This window comes from Numida meleagris, chromosome 1, assembly GCF_002078875.1.
Source record: "Numida meleagris isolate 19003 breed g44 Domestic line chromosome 1, NumMel1.0, whole genome shotgun sequence".
In the NCBI taxonomy this organism is placed as follows: domain Eukaryota; kingdom Metazoa; phylum Chordata; class Aves; order Galliformes; family Numididae; genus Numida; species Numida meleagris.
Window position 1 is genome coordinate 99,158,460 of NC_034409.1, and position 17,877 is coordinate 99,176,336.

The following is a 17,877-nucleotide window of genomic DNA, read 5'->3' on the forward strand; positions in this document are numbered from 1 at the left end:
CTTCCTTTTGGAACAATATGTTAGCAAATTTTATTGTTTACTTCAAAAAGTCCTTAGGAAAAAAAAAAACAATTACTGACACAGCTGTTATTTTATAATACCTTCTGCACTGTCTTGAGTGACATTATGATTCAATTTCAATGCATATTATATGTGATCTGGTGATTGCAAGAAACGTTGTGGTTTAACCCGGCAGGTGGCTGAGCACGATACAGTTGTTCATTCACTACCCCCATTCCCAGTGGAATAGGGAAGAGAATCAGGAAAAAAAAAGTAGAACTCACTGGTTGAGATAAAACTATTTACTATGATAGAGAAAAGGAAAAGGATAATAGTTATGAGTATATATGTACATATGTGTGAGTATATTTATATACATGTATATAAAAAGTGATGCACAAGGATTTTCTCACCATCCCCAGATCGATGCCTAGCTAGGGCCCTGAGCAGCAGAGGAGAGTGAGATGAACTCCCACTCCCTTCAAAACTCTTTCTACTTGATGTCATGCAGCATGGAATATTCCTTGGCCAGTTTAAGTTAGCTGTTCTGATTCTGTCCCCTCCCAGCTCCTTGGGCCTTTCACTGAGAATGGCCTTGGCTCTGTACAACACTGCTTAGCAGCAATTACAAACATCTGTGTGTTATCAACATAGTTTTTCTCTTAGAACCAAAACATAACATCATGCCAGGCACTCTGAAGAAGACAATTTATCCCAGCTGAAACTAAGACAAATGTAATTGTCTTTTGATTTGTGAGGATAAAAGTATGCACATTCTGTTATTGCCGTTCACACTGTTCTTTATAAATGTGATAATTTTTCTAAATTTTAGTTAGCAATTCTTGATTGGATGTGGCCTTCCATTTCCAAAATAGCTTGGGAACTTGCATGACTGCGATTAAGCAGTCTGCAAAGTGATCACTGGTGCGTTTTGTCAGTGGGGCACCTCTGGGGAGGTATCACCCAGGCTCTTACTGAAGTACATTATCACAATTCAAGCATGTCAAGTATTATTACCATTGAACATATTACTACTTACTGGGAGAGAGTCCAAGATGATGAAAATCGTTATGAGCGTATTGTTTGTTAATAGCTGACATGTTTGTAAATGAAAGAAAGAAGAAGGGACATTAGAGTAAGTTCCATTTTAAAGTCAAGCTTATTTAAAGTTAGCACATGGTCTTTTATGTCTATATTGTGACAGCGTACAAACAGCTAAAATATATAAGAAAATGATACAATTTTCCTATTGACCCTTGGTTCATATTTGTTAACACTTACTGCCTCTTCAAAAACTGTCATTTTCCCACTTCTTTCCTTCCTAGATTTTTGATAGCATATTAGCTGTGTTCTTTCAAAATATTTGAGTGTGTGTGAAATACCTAAACTGACTTGCTACCTGTAAGTAGTTGCTTGATTTTCACTGATTTGTGAGCAAAATGGAACCTCAGCTGATTGTTGGTTTTCATTTGCATGCCTGTTTTCAAATGAAAACAACTTGAAGCAGTTCAGACAACTGTCAATGACATTTCAAATATTTATCTTGAAGATTCAATTTAAAAATACAAAGAAGTGGTTTAGAAAGTGCCCATGAGAACTACTCATGCCTCATAAGCTAATTTTATGTGCAGAGAAGGCTGTAGTGCAACCACTTAAATACTATTAGCCTCTTACTAACGTATGGCTATCCACAATTGAGGTTTAAGTAAGTGTGATAACCTTTTCTGCTAACAGCTGTCCTTTCATTCTGTTGTAATAAGTTGACAAACAATACATGTGAAGCTGTTTGAAGGAAAACTTCCTTGCATAGGTAAAGCACAAATAATAATAGGAAGAAAATTCATTGAACTCGTAGGTCACCTAGTCATAATGGCTGCTGTTTTGTTTGCTGTCAAAACTTGCTTTCCCTGAGCTGGTCTGAAGTGCAATAGATATGTTGTTGTTTAACTTCTGAAAAGCTGTATTCATCTAGTCTTCATCAAAGTGTTTCACAAGCAAGTAATGGAGACTATCTGCTTCATGGAAGTTTTCTGAGGAGCATGAACAGTTGTTTTATTCACAGCTCATGTTTTATTGCTCTGCGTTTGTGGTTATGTATGATGTCCAGAGCACAGAGGCTGAACTGAAGTAATATTTTAGGAGAAACTCACTTTGTTCTGATCTTAAAATATCTAAATTGCAATGCCTCTGCTGAGTATGGCATCATAATCATGGTGGTTCACAGAAGCTGGAGGTGACTGGTCTGGTTGGTCTCACTGACCAAAAAAACGCACTTTTTGCATCTTCATTGCCAATTTTTTATTCCTGCAAGTAAATTTACAAGCACTGTAAATACATAAACATGATGGAAAGTATATTGGTGCATACCACCAGTATTCCCCCTTCTTTCCCTCTCCTCCTTCTGTCCTATGCTGTGATCTCAGCCTCATTTCATTCTCCTCAGCTTCAGGCCAGGTGAGTGGGATGTGCCATGCCAGATGTGTAGGTCTAGGGAGATGGTGGGGAGCAAAGCTTCCATACTGCTGACAGGGCCGACGCTGAGCAGGTAACAGCTGAGGTCCTTGCAGCCCTTGTCACCCTTGCTGTGAGTGCTTTTTGCTCTGTCCTGCAATGTTTTCAATTTTGGGATGTGCTTTGAAACTGGACTCAAGGAGTAAAGTGAAGAGAAGACCATCGGTGGTTGAATGAACAGCTTGGTCACAGAAGCCTGTTCTTCTTTGGGAAATGAAGTTAACGACTAGAAAAGCACAGCATTGTTCATCACAAATACTCCTAGGTATTCAAATAGAGATTATAAAGAGGAATCTCTCCACTACTGGCAAAGGAGAAAAGCTCATTTGAACCAGGAGATAGAATCATGTCATGGAGATGTAGATGCTGGAAGTGCCTTACAAGGGAGTTGTCTTACAAGCAGGAGCCAGGACAGACTGTAAAATTTCCACATGTGGTTTGATGAAGAAACATACACAGGCTGCCAAACTGTGTTGTGTAAGTGAGGTAAAAATACTTGCTTGAATAAGGTGGTAAGAAGTTCCCAACAGGGAACACTGACCTGGGCCTCATGGCATGAAGCTTATGACTGCAGTGAGCATTGGCTCAGCACCTGTCCAGCCAGTGCTCAGAAGCTGTCTCCTGGCTGTGCACCACTCAGGTGATCCCATCAACCCTGCAATGACAGTGGCATCCCTTATTAACTGCAGGCAGCTCCAAAAGGAAGTTGTAAGTCTTCATGCTCAGTGAGGCATCTTCCAGCTATTCATTTTAGTTGTAATCAAAATAATCGTAGCTTAAAATGCCACAGACATTTCTAATTCCTATTTACTGATTAAAAAAGCTGTTGCATTAGTTCTCCTTTTAAACAAAAACTGCTGCCCCTTCTCTACCAGTTAAGATTTATCTTTGTACATGAGAACTCAAAAAATCTAGCTATCCTTTTTAAACTGCTAAATCTACACATGCTTTATATTTAGATAAAATTCAGGCATTAGCAACCTCTGTTGAGAGCATCCTAAATTGTATCTCTGGGCAAAATTTCTTATTTCTGTTGCCAGAGCAGCTGTGGAAAAGATGAATCAGTTGTTCCTCGTTACAATAAAACAAATAATTAATAAAGCAGTCCATCACCAGGTAGCTAGCTACCTCTGTTAGTCAAAATTAACAGCTGTGTGAAGAAAATGTATCTTGCATTTACATGGATGTGTTGTCACACATCTTTGGGGGAGATGGAAGTAGTGCTGCTAGGTCTACATACGCTCCTGAGACAGTGATGCATTGAGGGTGAAAACAAAAGGGGAATAAATATTGTGTTCAGGATGAAAGTTGCAGCAGATTTGTCTCAAATCAGTTTTTGACCGCTGGTTATGAGTCCTATAAGGAATTGTGTCTGGGGAGGATTGAGCTGTTAGGCCTGATCCATCCAAAGTTGCAAGTCTGTTTTTAAATGTTTTAAATATGTGTTCCCTGAAGACAAAGGGTGTATGGCTGATCTGTGAGAAGGACTGCCTTACAGAAGCTGTGTGATGTTCTGAAACATCACTGATTAGAAGATCTTTTGTTTAACCAATCGATGAGATAACAGTTTGTATTGAAATAGAGTGACGAGTTGTTTCTAGGGGAAAAGTACATACTATATATAAATATTTGACAGGTAAGTTGGAAATATCTTTTGTACCATTCAGAATGAATTGCCTTTAGCAATATGTGCTGCATTGCAAGCTGACAGTTTTGCAAACAAAAAGAACTCTGTGAATCACTAAAGGTAGGAGGGGAGATAGGGATGTAGTTTCTACTATTTTACTATAGCTCCTTGTTTGCCAGTTGTTGCAGTGTAAGAGAGATCACTGCTATAGCGATGCATATCAAGGAATTGCACATAAAGATAACACTCTTGTGATAGTAGCAGCAGTTACCATTTTTTATTTCTAATGGCACACATAGGAGGCCATTTGCAAAATCTGTGTCCAGATCCCCCTTTTTCTCAAACCAGAGGTAGCATACGACAAGAATGATTCATTTATCTAAATAGCTGAGACCATCTGAAAATCCTTGATTCACTGTGGTAAATTAGGGCACAGCTGAGCAGTGAGTCTCCACCTAGACCAACTCTGCGGTGTCACTATTACAAAGACAGGAGAAATACAGACATTGCTATCTTCTTCAGGAAACCAAATTTATTCTTCCCCGGAGGCTTTGTAGTGATTGCAGGGCATGACTGGAAGGAGATGCTCATGGCTTAGTGAGTTGTCGCAGGAACTCTATGCTGTCTCTTGCAAATTTTATTGTACTTGAAGGGGCAAATACACTTTCAAATGGTTAACAAAGATCGTAAGTTTTTCAGGGAGTAAAAGTAATGTTGTTGTTGTTGTTTTTTGTCGACATTTTATAGCTCTATATGTACTTGTGCCACCATGCAAATAAATAGTTACCTGAGATCAAGGTCTGTGTAGTACATCTGGTGACTTCCCCTTCTTCCACACAGAGAAACAAAAATTGCAGCATGTCACGTTCTTTCAAATAATTTTACAGTGAAATGTTTCAGTCAACATTTGGCTGCATACGTCTTCTTAAAATAAAGCAGTAAGGCATAGCAATCGTAAAACAAGAAAGCTTGATTAAAAAAAAAAAAAATTGGTTGGATAGCTGATACATAGAATGATTTGAGTTCTAATGCAATATTTTTTTTAGGTTGATACTTCAAATAGATCCACAGTCCCTGTCTGGAATTTATGCCTTTATAAAGTGCTCTGTTTTCCATCACTCTTCTAGCACAAACCCTGGTAATATAGAGAGGGGGAAAAAAGGCAGAAAAAGTAAATTGCTTTTCAGTGGAAATCCACACATCATTTTCATGCAAATGCACCTTCTCTGTGTATATTTGATGAGTTATTTCACTCACAAAAGATTTTTCTGTTAATTGTTGTATCTGCCACTTATAAAGTCTGTTTGCTAAATTACAAAGTTATCCTTCACGGCGGGTGTGCTGTCAGCCACTTCTTTCCCAAAAGATCTTTATTCTAATTGTTTTATCTGCTGCTTGCTAAATCTGCTTGCTAAATTATGCCTTTCACTGAACTTATGCCAAAACCTTCTCAGGAAGCCATTAGTAGTTACTGTCTTATTATATTGAACAGCTTATGCGTCTTAGATTGTGTGAAAATCTGAAAGACGGATGTACAAACAAAGTAGCAGCCAAAAAGACTGCACAAGAACCATGCTGTGGGGATGGGAAGTACTGTAGTTTGGCCAGATGCTGTTTTAGAGAAATGGGCTGAATGTTCCTTAAGAATGACAGCACCTTGCTTTACACAAAACGTGTATCGGGACAGGTTCTGGCATCTTTGCACATCCTCCCCCATGTCTCACTGCTGTTACCTTATGTTGTTAGGATTGTGATCTTACCTGAAAAATGCACCTGAGCAAAGGCAAAGCTGACCTTATTGCAGAGCCCAGACGTTGGATTCCCTGGTCCTGCCATAAGGCTGTTCTGTGTGTTAACACCATTCAGCTTATGTGGAGGGGATGGTAAATATCTGCTGTAAGTCTTTTGTCTTCCCCCATTTTTCTAAATTGAATACACTTGTAGCAAATAATAACTCTGTGTAGTTAAAACTAAAGAATGCCAACTCTGCCTGCATTTCTCACTTCATTTATAACCTTATGCTGAAGTTGCACAGTGATTTTATTTTCTGTATAGACTTTGTGACATTGGAAAAGACAAACTGTTAGACCGTCACTGCTGTAATAATTGTAACACAGTGCTGCAGAGGGCAGATTTAAAAAGACCATCTCGCAAATAAATGCTAAGCTGACATGTCTGTTGCTTCCAGGGCACTTCAGTACATCAGTGAGAAAACATTCATACGTGTACATGTATACATACATCAGAGGGTGGTCGTATGCTAACACTAGGCACTATTTAACTTTAAGCAGGCACTACTTAGCTTCTCAGGACAGCTCAAGTAACTGTTAAATCCCTTTTCCATTACTAATGGCAAATGGAACATATCCTTCATGTAGCACCGTGAGGCATCAACATATGTTGAAGAGGTGGAGAGAGATGAATCATGGAACCAGAGGAAAGAAAGCAGGGGGCTGTTGGAAACACTATCATCTTTTTTTTGTGTACGCACAAATTACTTGTTGCAAGCACGTCTCAAGCTTTCGTCGTGATGTGTACGAGTCAGTCTGCACATCTAGACTACAGAATATCCAATTCTAAAACATTTTGGTTCGCCAGGAGAACTTCCAATAGAATTAGTAATTGCCTGGGAGAGAAAAATAGGTGCTGCTCAGTTGGCTTAAAGGTGCACAGAAAGGGGACGTAATGGAGCATATGGAGTAAGGCAGTGTGTGGAGTAATAGAGAGAACAAGTAAAGCAGTCTTGGAAAAATAGAAGATGCAAGTTTTTCAGGTATTTCTAAAAATGCATTTCATCCTATCTAAATGTTATTGACTAAACCCACACTTCTTTTTCAATATAAAACAATACAAAAAAAAAAAAAAAAAAAAAAAAACCATCAGCTACCACAAACACAGAATGTCAACTACCTTAACTACGTGGAGCACTAATTTCATCTCAATTTTATGACTTCATTCAAATTAAGTTGACTGAACTGAGTAATGAATTTTCTTTTTATTCTTTTTATTATTATTGTGCAGTCACTTGGTGTTACCTGTGGTGTATGTTATTTGAAGGATTTTTTGTGTGTTATTTTTTCTTTCTGAAATGCGTGAGAAATCATCTGTGAATCACAATCTGTTCTCTGTTCTTAGATTTTGCCGTTGTTTCTGACTGCACTTCATTTTCATCTCTGAAGGAATTTCATACTGTTGATTTTCTGCACGGGGGCAGGGAGTGCATTTCTTGTCTGTTCTAAATTTGTATAGTCTTAGGCCCAGGTTTCTAATTACGTGCTAACTGATGGCTAACAAAGCAGGTGCTTGTTTTAGACTGGGAGAAATATAGGAAGAATTAAATCAACCAAAAGGCTGTAATACATAGGACATAAGAGAACATAGGTTCTCTGTTTTATTGTTTTTACTTCTATTATCAGGTCTCATACCAAGCATTGTAAAAATGAGGAACCCAAATAATTCCAGGATATGTGATAAATGTGATATGAGTTTCTCAACTTTTCAAGTCCTGCTAATGTCATGTAACCTCTGTGGTGGTATTGCTCTTTTGAAAAAAGAAGATATTAGGTATTGTTTTTAATGTTTATTAAGTAATGCATGAAATTAAATTTCATGGTAAAAGATTTTAATTTTTCAGTCTCAGTGGATCGCAAGCATTAGCATTTTAAACACAAAACAAGGTAGTGAGACTAAACAAAAATTCTTTGCTTATGTCACAAAGGATTTTTTTTAGCATATTAACATTTCCTTAAAACAATGACAAAAGGACATCTGAGAACTGTAAACATTGCATTAATAAAAAGAGATTTTTACACACAGGTCATTTTTCACCTTTTCTCCCTTTTTATTTTTTGCTTGCTCTGCCAGTGAATAGAGATTTATAGTAGGGTGAAAAAAAACACTGGTAGGTGTTAGATTGAATTTATTTATTTTTTTCTAAGAAACATTAGATATTGCTTTCTTGCTTCTAGCCACTTCCTTTGTGATGTTTTTAAAGACAGGCATCACTGTCTTTCTTGAATACAAATATAAAACCCTACAGATGGTTCCCATTTTGGTTTTTGCTTTCCTTTCCTCCAAACATGTAATGCAGCACTCATTCCCAGAAACTAGATCAGCCAGATAAGGACTTGTGCCTGATGCAGCAATTTCAGTGATATCCCTTTCCTGCCAGAACAGCACTGCTGTTGCTACCATGCTATGACTGGAAGTAAGCAGAAGCTATTAATGCTGATTACATTTAGCCTATGTGGAAGCGAACTCATGCACCATTCTAAAAGGTGGAGCAGCATAAAGGTGTTATGTTACTTTTATCAAACTTAGACCAATTAAGAAATAAAATGCTTTTATTTCTTTGCGTGTCTTCTTACACAGATGAACTTTGTTTATGGTTTATATATGTTTCACTGTGACACAACTGTGACTGCAAAAACTTAGTAAGATCTATGCACAGCTTCTTCCAGATGGTTTTATTTAATCATCCTTCTAATTGCTGTTTACATAAATAATTCAAACATTGTGAGTGAAGGAAGAAGGTGAGATTGTGTGATGTATATAATTTCTTAATACTGTAAAGGGAATACTCTTATCCAGCATATATATACCAGCATATTGCTGGTTTCAATTAAATAGGAAGCAGTTAAGTTCTGTGTTATAGCTGCTATTAAACCTTAGTCTGGTAAGGTAAGAACATGCAGCGATCTTGAAAACACTGATCTTGGAAAGTTGATCAGCTTTGAGTAGGTGGTATGACCTTGGGCAAGTTGCTGCTGTGTGTAAAGGAGTGCTTTGTTCTTTTAGTATAAGTATGCATATCTCAAAATCTGAACATAGCTTTTACCAGAAAAACTGGCAAGGCAATATTTTTCTCTGATCTTTCCATTTCTGAATGTTCTTGTGTCTTGTCAATACCTGAGTAGCATGGTGTCTGCTTTGTTTAAACCATTTATCCACAAATTGTGGCTAGAAATAAATTTGGTACCTTATGCTTGGAAAAACCAACAATATGGTGTCTATATGCTTAGTATCCCCAGTGTAGCATTGTTCAAATTGTAGCCAGAGAATAAAAAGAGTATTTAACCTTCAGACCATTTCCAAGTGGTTTCAACACTTGAGGTGCAGCAGACCTTCATTATCTTCTTGTATCCACATTTCACAATATCAAGGAGGAATCATAGAATCATAGAACATAGAATCATAGAATGGTTTGGGTTGGAAGGGACCTTTAAGGTCATCTAGTTCCAACCCCCTGCTGTAGGCAGGGACACCTCCCACTAGACCAGGTTGCTCAAAGCCCCATCCAGCCTGGCCTTGAATGCTTCCAGGGAGGGAGCATTCACAACCTCTTTGGGCAACCTGTTCCAGTGTCTCACCACCATCACAGTAAAGAATTTCTTCCTAATATCTGGTCTAAGTGTACCCTCTTCCAGTTTAAAAACATTTCCCCTCATCCTGTTACCACATGCCCTTATAAAAAGTCCCTCCCTAGCTTTCCTGTAGGCCCCCTTTAGGTGCTTGAAGGCTGCTATAAAGTCCTCCCGGAGCCTTCTCTTCTCCAGACTGAAGCGCCCCAGCTCTCTCAGCCTGTCCTTATAGGGGAGGTGCTCCAGCCCTCTGATCATCTTCGTGGCCCTCCTCTGGACCTGCTCCAACAACTCCATGTCCTTATTGTGTTGGGAGCCCCAGAACTGGACACTACTCTAGGTGAGATCTCACAAGAGCCAAGTAGAGGGGCAGAATCACCTCCCTTGACCTGCTAGTCATGCTTCTCTTGATTCATCCAAGATACTGTTGGCTTTCTGGGCTGCAAACGCACATTGCCAGCTCATGTGGAATCTTTTATCAACTAACACCCCCAAATCCTTTTCCTCAGAGCTGCTCTCAAGCCATTCTCTGCCCAACTTTTATCTGTGCTTGGGATTGCAAATAAGAATAACCCAGGGAAAGGCTGTGATCGTTGCTCTAAAGTCTGTTGATGTGTTTCATTTATTGTAAAATACATACAAAGTCTTTAGAGTGGGGGCTGAAATTTACACTCTCTTTTCATTGATGTAGAATCAGGTTATCTCCTTTATTTTCCTGACCAGACTATTGGCCTCTGATTGTCCTCAGAAAAAATGTAACAAGTTCAGCAAGTGAGTTAGAGAAGGTTCTCATTCCAGCACAGCCCACAGGTGGTGGGCTCCTGCTGGCTGGGAGATGAAGCCTGAAACCCAGGGAAAGGAACAAAGGAACTGACCCTTGGTCTCTCAGCACTGGTACGAGTGCACCAGGTTAGCTCTTTCCCTCCTCCACATCTCTTTATGCTGTGGCCTCCCTTTGTCAAGTGTTTTTGTTTGTTTGTTTTTTTAAATAAAAGAAAAAGCGATCAGTAACGTTTCTGTGTAAATTAGCTTAGTTAAGCTTTTAGTCTGTGTAGCTGAGTTCTTAAATAGACAAGGCTGCAGATACTTCGCTTGAATCAAAATGTTGTTTTTATGAGGGTAACTTGCAAAACGGAGTGAATAACCTTCTTATCTCACAAAGTCAAGGACAAATCTGTCGAAAAACAGGATACATTCACATGGCACCATAGGAAGGATGCGTTAATACTTAAAGAGTGAGTAGACTTTTTAGAATAATTGCTACTGTACTTGTTTGTATGTGGTTTTTTTTCCTTAAGGTTTCTTTTGGCTTTTGTATTCAATAGTGTGCAGTAAACCTGTGGTGTCACACTTTTCAGCTTGAAAGAGAAGAATAAAATGAAATTGTGCTAAGAAAACTGAACTAAAGATTTTTGTACTGTTGTTAGCACTTGTGATCTCACTGCAAGTTCCACAATATTTGCTGTTTTTCCAAAAATACTATATCCAAAGTTGTATGCTTCTATCAGCTATATACAAATGGATGTTAAATGGAAAAAAAAAATCTAAATGTATAAAAAAGCATCTGTTTGAATGCCTTCAATTATGATATCTTAAGCTGTAGTGGTTGCATAGTAATTTTCAGGGACAGACACTTGGGAAACATTCTTTAATCAAAGAATTTTGATTAGTCTAATCACTCCTCTACAATGACTATCCAAATGTTAATTCTGGTGATGTTTTTTAATTTGAAACCATAGGTTTCCTTATTAAGGAACACAAAAAGTTAGTGGTGTTAATAACACTGTTTTGACTACATCATGAAATCTACAAAACAAAAAATGAAAGGGAATATAAAATAGAAAATTCCAGAATATAAACATTATTTCAGACATTTGGCCGAAGACAAAATGTGTTTTCCATTGCTAGCAGATGCCTGAACAAATCTGTTCCTACTTTTATTTTCTATTGTAGGAAAAATGAAACTTTTTATAGACTAATCACTTACAGTTGTTTTGTAGTAAAAAGCATTTTCTGTGTATGTAGCTATTCCAATATAAGATGTTTTTAGAAGAAGTCTGTGTCAGCAAAATTATCTTAAATTCTCTGTCATGTTTCTGCATGAATTACTACTGTTCATTAGGCAAGTTTGAAGTTATAGCTTAGTACTGGGATCTTCTTTGCCTCTGTTGTCAACATCATTGATGGACTCTGGGACCCCTGTAGCCCTGAGTTTGAGGAGCATGACTGAAATAATGATAACCTCCCATTCAACCCCAAGCTTGTGCAGGATTTGCTGTTCTTGCTGGGTGCATGTAAGTCTATAAGGCTCAGTGAGATTCATCCCAGGGTATTCATAGAGCTAGCAAATATCCTTGCAAGACCTCTATGAATTGTTTTTCAGTGGTCTTACGAATCTGGAGAGGTTCCAGTCAACTGGAAACTGGCAAACATTATCCCAGTTTTCAAGAAGGGCAAAAATAAAGACACTGGTAATTGCAAGCCTGTCAGTATCACTTTGGTGCCCAGAAAAATTACGGAGAACATAATGCTGGGAGTTATTGAAAAACAACCCAGACATAGCCAGTGCAGGTTCATGAAGGGAAAGTGCCGTTTAACACAGTTAATTTCTATTTATGGCAAGGTTACCACCTAGTTGATCAAGGAAAGCCAACTGATGTAACGTGGATTTCAGCAAAGTTTTTAATAACGTTTCTTACAATATCCTTTTGGACAAAATGTCCAGCATATGGATAGAAAAAAAAGCGTAATACAACAGGTGAACAGTCTGCTGATGGAACAGGCTGAAAGGGTTGTAGTAAGTGGGGCTACATCAGTTTGGTGGCCAGTCATGGGGCTCCCTAGGCCTCCATTTTAGGGCCAATTCTCTTGAATGTTTTTATAAATGATCTAGACTTGAAGGTATACTAAGTTGTCTAATCCCTCAAGGGTAGAGAGTCCTTCATGAAAGATCATGACAAACTGAATGGCTGGGTAATCACCAGCCATATGGGTTTCATCAGGAATAAGTGCTGGATTCTGTACCTGGGACAGGGCAATCCTGGATCTAAGTAGAGACTGGGGGAAAGAGGCTGGAGAGCAACCCTGTGAAAAGGGATCTGGGGTTCTGGTTGATGACAAGCTGAATCTGTGTCTGCAGCATGCTCTGGTAGCTCAAAGGGCCAAGTGCATCCTGGGGTGTGCAAGAGAGAACAGGCTCTGCACTTTTGTGGCCTTACCATGAATACTGCACGCAGTTTTCAATTCTCTTTGGTGGCAGTGATAGGACCCGAGAGAACAGCATGGAGGTGCATCAGGAGAGGGTTATAGGAATGTTTATGCAGTTTTTCTTTACAGAGCTGTTTCTGATCAAAGTTTCTATTGCTTTTTCTGATACACAATGACCACAGTAACAAGTCTTGGAGTATCGCTGCTGCTTATATCTCAAGTTAATTGTTCTGCTGTGTTCTTTTCACAACTAACCAAATGCCTGTTATTCATATTATTGTGCCTCATTCGCTCAGTATATTCCCAAATGACACACTTGGACAGATAAACACCAGGTACTTGGACACAAATAAGGTTAAAAGGGAGATATTTAGTATGTAATATTCAGAGAAGCAGAGACCTTTCTTACCTATTGTAAAGAAATTTCCCAACTCCACATATTATACAATAGTACTGTGCACTGGCTGTACCACCAGAAATAAACGAGAAATAAACAGTAACAGTAAAGAACTATGTTAGGACAATGATTGTAAAGTAACAAAAACTAGAAAGTATGTCAATAAAAATGAAAAGTCATTCTTAATGCCAAACGTGCCCAACTAAAAATGAACATGTAACTAGTATACAGGTCCAGCTCTTTTCAATGGCCATGCCATTAAGTGCCTGTATGATTAACATATTTTGAGAACTAAGTTCTACGCTTTCATGAGACATTTAACTAACTTCTTCAGAACTTAACTTTAAGGAAATAAGTTAGACTTCCTGGATTCTCTCTTCTCCTCTCCTCAGCCTTCTTTCCTGACAAGGTAGAAGCTAAGTGGATACTCTCTAATTTGGACAGTCAAAAGGGAAGAGAACCACAGAGCAAGCAGAAAGACAAGAAACAACTAACTGCTACTCTGGGAAATTCTTTCCAGAATTAAAGAGCTTTAATATAAAAGTTAATAATACATAAAAATTCATAAAAGATGCTTTCTATTAAAAACCTAGTACATATAGTTGGGATCATAATTAAAAATTAACTTGAAACCCACATTTTTTGTTGTGATATGGACCAGCTGGGAGAGGAGAAAGAAGAGAAAGGGGAGAGAGAGAGAGAGGAGTGAGAGGAGAAGCATAGCGATGTGGCCACAGTGCCTGTGATATCAGTGTGACATTGTGGAGCAGGGGAGCCGGGAGCAGAGCGGGGTGGCCAAGGGAGCCCTGCTTTTCGCTGCCTTGCAGCAGTGGCAGTTCTGGGTTGTTGCCAGGCTCCTTCTGCTGCTGTTTTGGCTTTGGTGGTTCCTCAGGAAGAGGAGGTGTAAGCCAGACAGCAGCAGCAAGCAGGAGTGCTCCCAAGGCAAGAGGGAGGATGAGGACAGTGAGGGGGAGGAGGGCAGCAACTCCGATGAGACGTGCAACCTGGGCAGAGTTTGGGCTGATAGCACCCAGTGGCTGGCGCTGTACGTGGCAGACAAGTGCCAAGTGGTGGAGGAGCTGATGGACGATCTTCTTCGGGCCTGCCGAGGACACTCCTGCCACACCTTCACGCCATGGCTGCAGGTGGCCATCGGGGTGGCCTGCATCTACAAAGGATGGAGTGCCCATGAAGACAACATCCTGCACCACCTGCTCGTGCCCCTGAGGCCTCCCCCCCAGCACACCTTCCACCTGGAGCTGGGTGACACCAAGGAGACGCCAGCAAGGAAGTCCTGCCTGTGTGTGGAGCTGGAGTGCACTTGCACAAGGGAGAAGCTGCTGGCGGACACGCTCTGCTTTCTCCACCGCTTTTGGAACAAGCTCAGAGAGAAACAGGAGCCCAGCCTGCTAGACACCTTGTGCAAGGACTCCTACCTGCACATTGAGAAAACCACCCTCTGGTTCCAGGACCAGGTCAAAGCAGCTTGGAGGCATCTGCCTCAGTCATGCGACTACCACCTGACAGTGCTGCCTTCCTGCAGCTCCTGCAAGATCAAGGTGACCACCGCCCCCAAGTACACCTTCTCCACTGAGATGCTACTTGGAGTGCAGCTCAATGACTCGCACACCTTCCTGAGCATCGGGTAGGCTGAAGCCAGCTTCAGCGGCAGCACAGCGTGTTCAGAAATGGGCAGCGTGGCAGAGATGCACAACAGCTCCCGCCTCAACTACCTGCAGGCCTTCCCTTGCCCGCTGTTTGGCAAAGACTTTTAGTATGTGGCATTTAGTATGGTTAATTTCATATCTCATACGTTTTCTTGTTTGGTTGTTTTTTTAATAAAAAGTTAAAAAAAATAGAAAATGTGACATGTAACATGTATTTAAAAAAAATATTGAAGTGTTGCATTAAGACTTCGTGTTACATCTGTGAGTTTTGCATAGTGCCTTAATGTAGCTGAAGTGCAGATATCCCATAGTCTATGTTTTCCAAGTATGGAGTACCTCATTTACACTCAGGTTCTTAAGTGCTGTTTTCCCCATGAAGCATGGAACCCAAAGAGAACCGTACATCAAAGGGATGCAACACAATGGTATGCACCATAGAGAAGATGGGAGGCATGAGTTGCAGCTGTGGAACTGATTAGTGTTGAACTGACTAAAATGAGACAACTGGTTTTGATTATTTCAAATGGAAGGAGGTCCTCAGCTAAAAGGAGTGCATTTTAGTAGAGAAATATTCTCCGTGTATGAGGGTTGCTGGGTTAGCATTTTACCTTTACACTTCCCTGTTTTTTTCCCCAAGTGCACTTAGACGTTGGCTTCCAGCCTTTTTGAGTCTGAAAATATTATCTTGCTCCTCTCCTCTTGCTGATGTATAGCATCCCATAGTATTTATCTTTCCTCTTCCTCTGTTCAAATACTTTCTTTGTAATATGCTTAATATGTTCTGTTAACTTGCATTTTGATTTGATATCTAAATATATTTCAGGTATTTAAACACCTAAGTAAAAACATTTGGTGGTGTTTTTCAAAGACTTGATCTAATCTAAATTCCTGAATTGACTGAATCTTTGAATATTTTGTGATCTTAATTATATATGTGTTCATAAAATTTTGAACTTTATTTCTGACGTGGGATTTCTTCGTGCATTAGCAGAGATATATCTCAAATTTCTTTTCAAAGATTAAAGATTTGTTTGGCATACAGACTTTTTGGCATTGAAGTATTTTTTTTTTTAATTTGCATTTACCTATCATTATATAGAATATCTTTTATTCATAGAATCATGGAATCATAGAATCAAACGTTTGAGTTGGAAGGGACCTTTACCTGTCACCCAGTCCAACCCCCAGGAAGGAACAGGGACACCTACAGCTCCATCAGGTTGCTTGCAGCCTGTCCAGCCTGACCTTGGATGTCTGCAGGGACGGGGCATCCACCACCTCTCTGGGCAAACTGTGCCAGTGCCTCAACACCTTTACCATAAGAAACATTTTCCTTATTGTAGGTAGATGCAACACGGAAAAAAATGCTGATGTTATTATTTCAAAACAGAAAAAATCTTGAGCTGGAAGCATTTTTGCAAGCACTTGCTTTTACTTACAAGAGCAGATCCAGAGATAAGCTGTTATATTCTCACTGTGGCTGAAATGCAAAATACTCTATGTGGTTGCAGGTAGCATCAGCATCTTGCCTCCTTCCAGAATTACAAAGACTGACGACTCCATTTTATCCCATCTCTGCTACGTATTACTGCATTTTCATTTTTCAGGACCATTACAGAAAGTCATAATTATTGTACTCCGTACTCTGCTGTCCTTTCTCATGTTTTCTACTTCTTAGCTTAAGATAGAATATTACTCTGCTTTAGGTGGTGTCAAATCAGAGACTGAGTAAGAGGATGCACAAGCTAGGTTTAGAGGTATGGAAATGGAGCTAGCTCTCATAATCCATGGGTGGTTTAGGGTTGCAAATGAGCAGGGCTGTGGTTGCAGAGATAGGAAGGTGGTTCCGCAGAGACCCTTGAGGTAGGAGGATTTATTGGAGCAAACGCAGTACCACACAGGCCTAATAATATTCTTTTCAAGGCCTTCTCAGCAGTACAACCACTTCACTTCTAGCTTCACCACAGCTCTGAGCTTGTTTGAGCTTTTTCCCCAGACTGACTTTATAAGCTTGCTTCCTGTAGTACAAATTGTTAATGATAATATTAGAACAACAGCAACAACAAATGCTGTCTTGTTAATTATACCGTTACAACAAAAAAATCCTCTCAGGTATTTTAAAAGGATTTTTTTTTAATCACCTCTAGCTCAATAGTAGGTCAGCCTATGTGGGATTCATTACATAAATATCTAAGCCTGGGCTAGTGCCTTCACGCCTGTGGATGTCTGTTTAGTACCAATGAGGAGGAGTAGAAGCCTCCAGCAGAAATAGCAGACTAGCATATTGTCAGCACCCCCTCATCTGTACAAACTGGCTTGCTCCTGCCATCCCTGCATAAGGCAATGAGCACCAACCAAATTTAGCAGAATTGGTATTGTGGCAAATGGTACTGCAGACAGAAGATTTTTAGGACAGCATTGCAAAAGGTAGGACAAAACTGTTCAAATCAATGACTACTGTTTTGGCTTTGTCTGAAACTAAGCGCAAATAAGATGAAATTCCTTGAGCAGGTATTCTAGACGGCATACTTCTAGAGCTATTGCTTGGTGCCAAATCCTACAGAGCTTGCACTAGTTCAGATATTATTAGGACTAATACACTGACAACATTTCTCTCCACATCATGTGCATGTCAACCATGGAAGAGTTGTGATTAGATCCGCTTCTGTACCAAGAAGCTATAGTTAAGTATGATGAAGTCTTACATTCTTGGGTCTGGGGTTTCAGAGGCAGAGTGAGAGGTGCCTGTACAACATAGTAAGAAGGCCTCTCCAGGAGAAAATTTCATCTCTCTCACCACTGTCAGTAGAGTAAATCTCAAAATGAAAAACCTTGTAGTAAAATGGAAAAGAAATGACAGAATTGCAGGGGTTGGAAGGGACCTCAAGAGATCAAGTCCAACCCCCCTGCTAAAGCAGGTACCCTACAATTGGTAGGAACAGGTAGGAATCCAGATGGGTCTTGAATATGCCTCTGGAAGGAGACTCCACAACCTCTCTGGGCAACCTGTTCCAGTGCTGTGTCGCCCTTACTTACTTCTGCATGACAGTATGAAACTTCCTGTGTACAAATTTTAGGCTATTACTCCTTGTCTTATTTCTACACGCC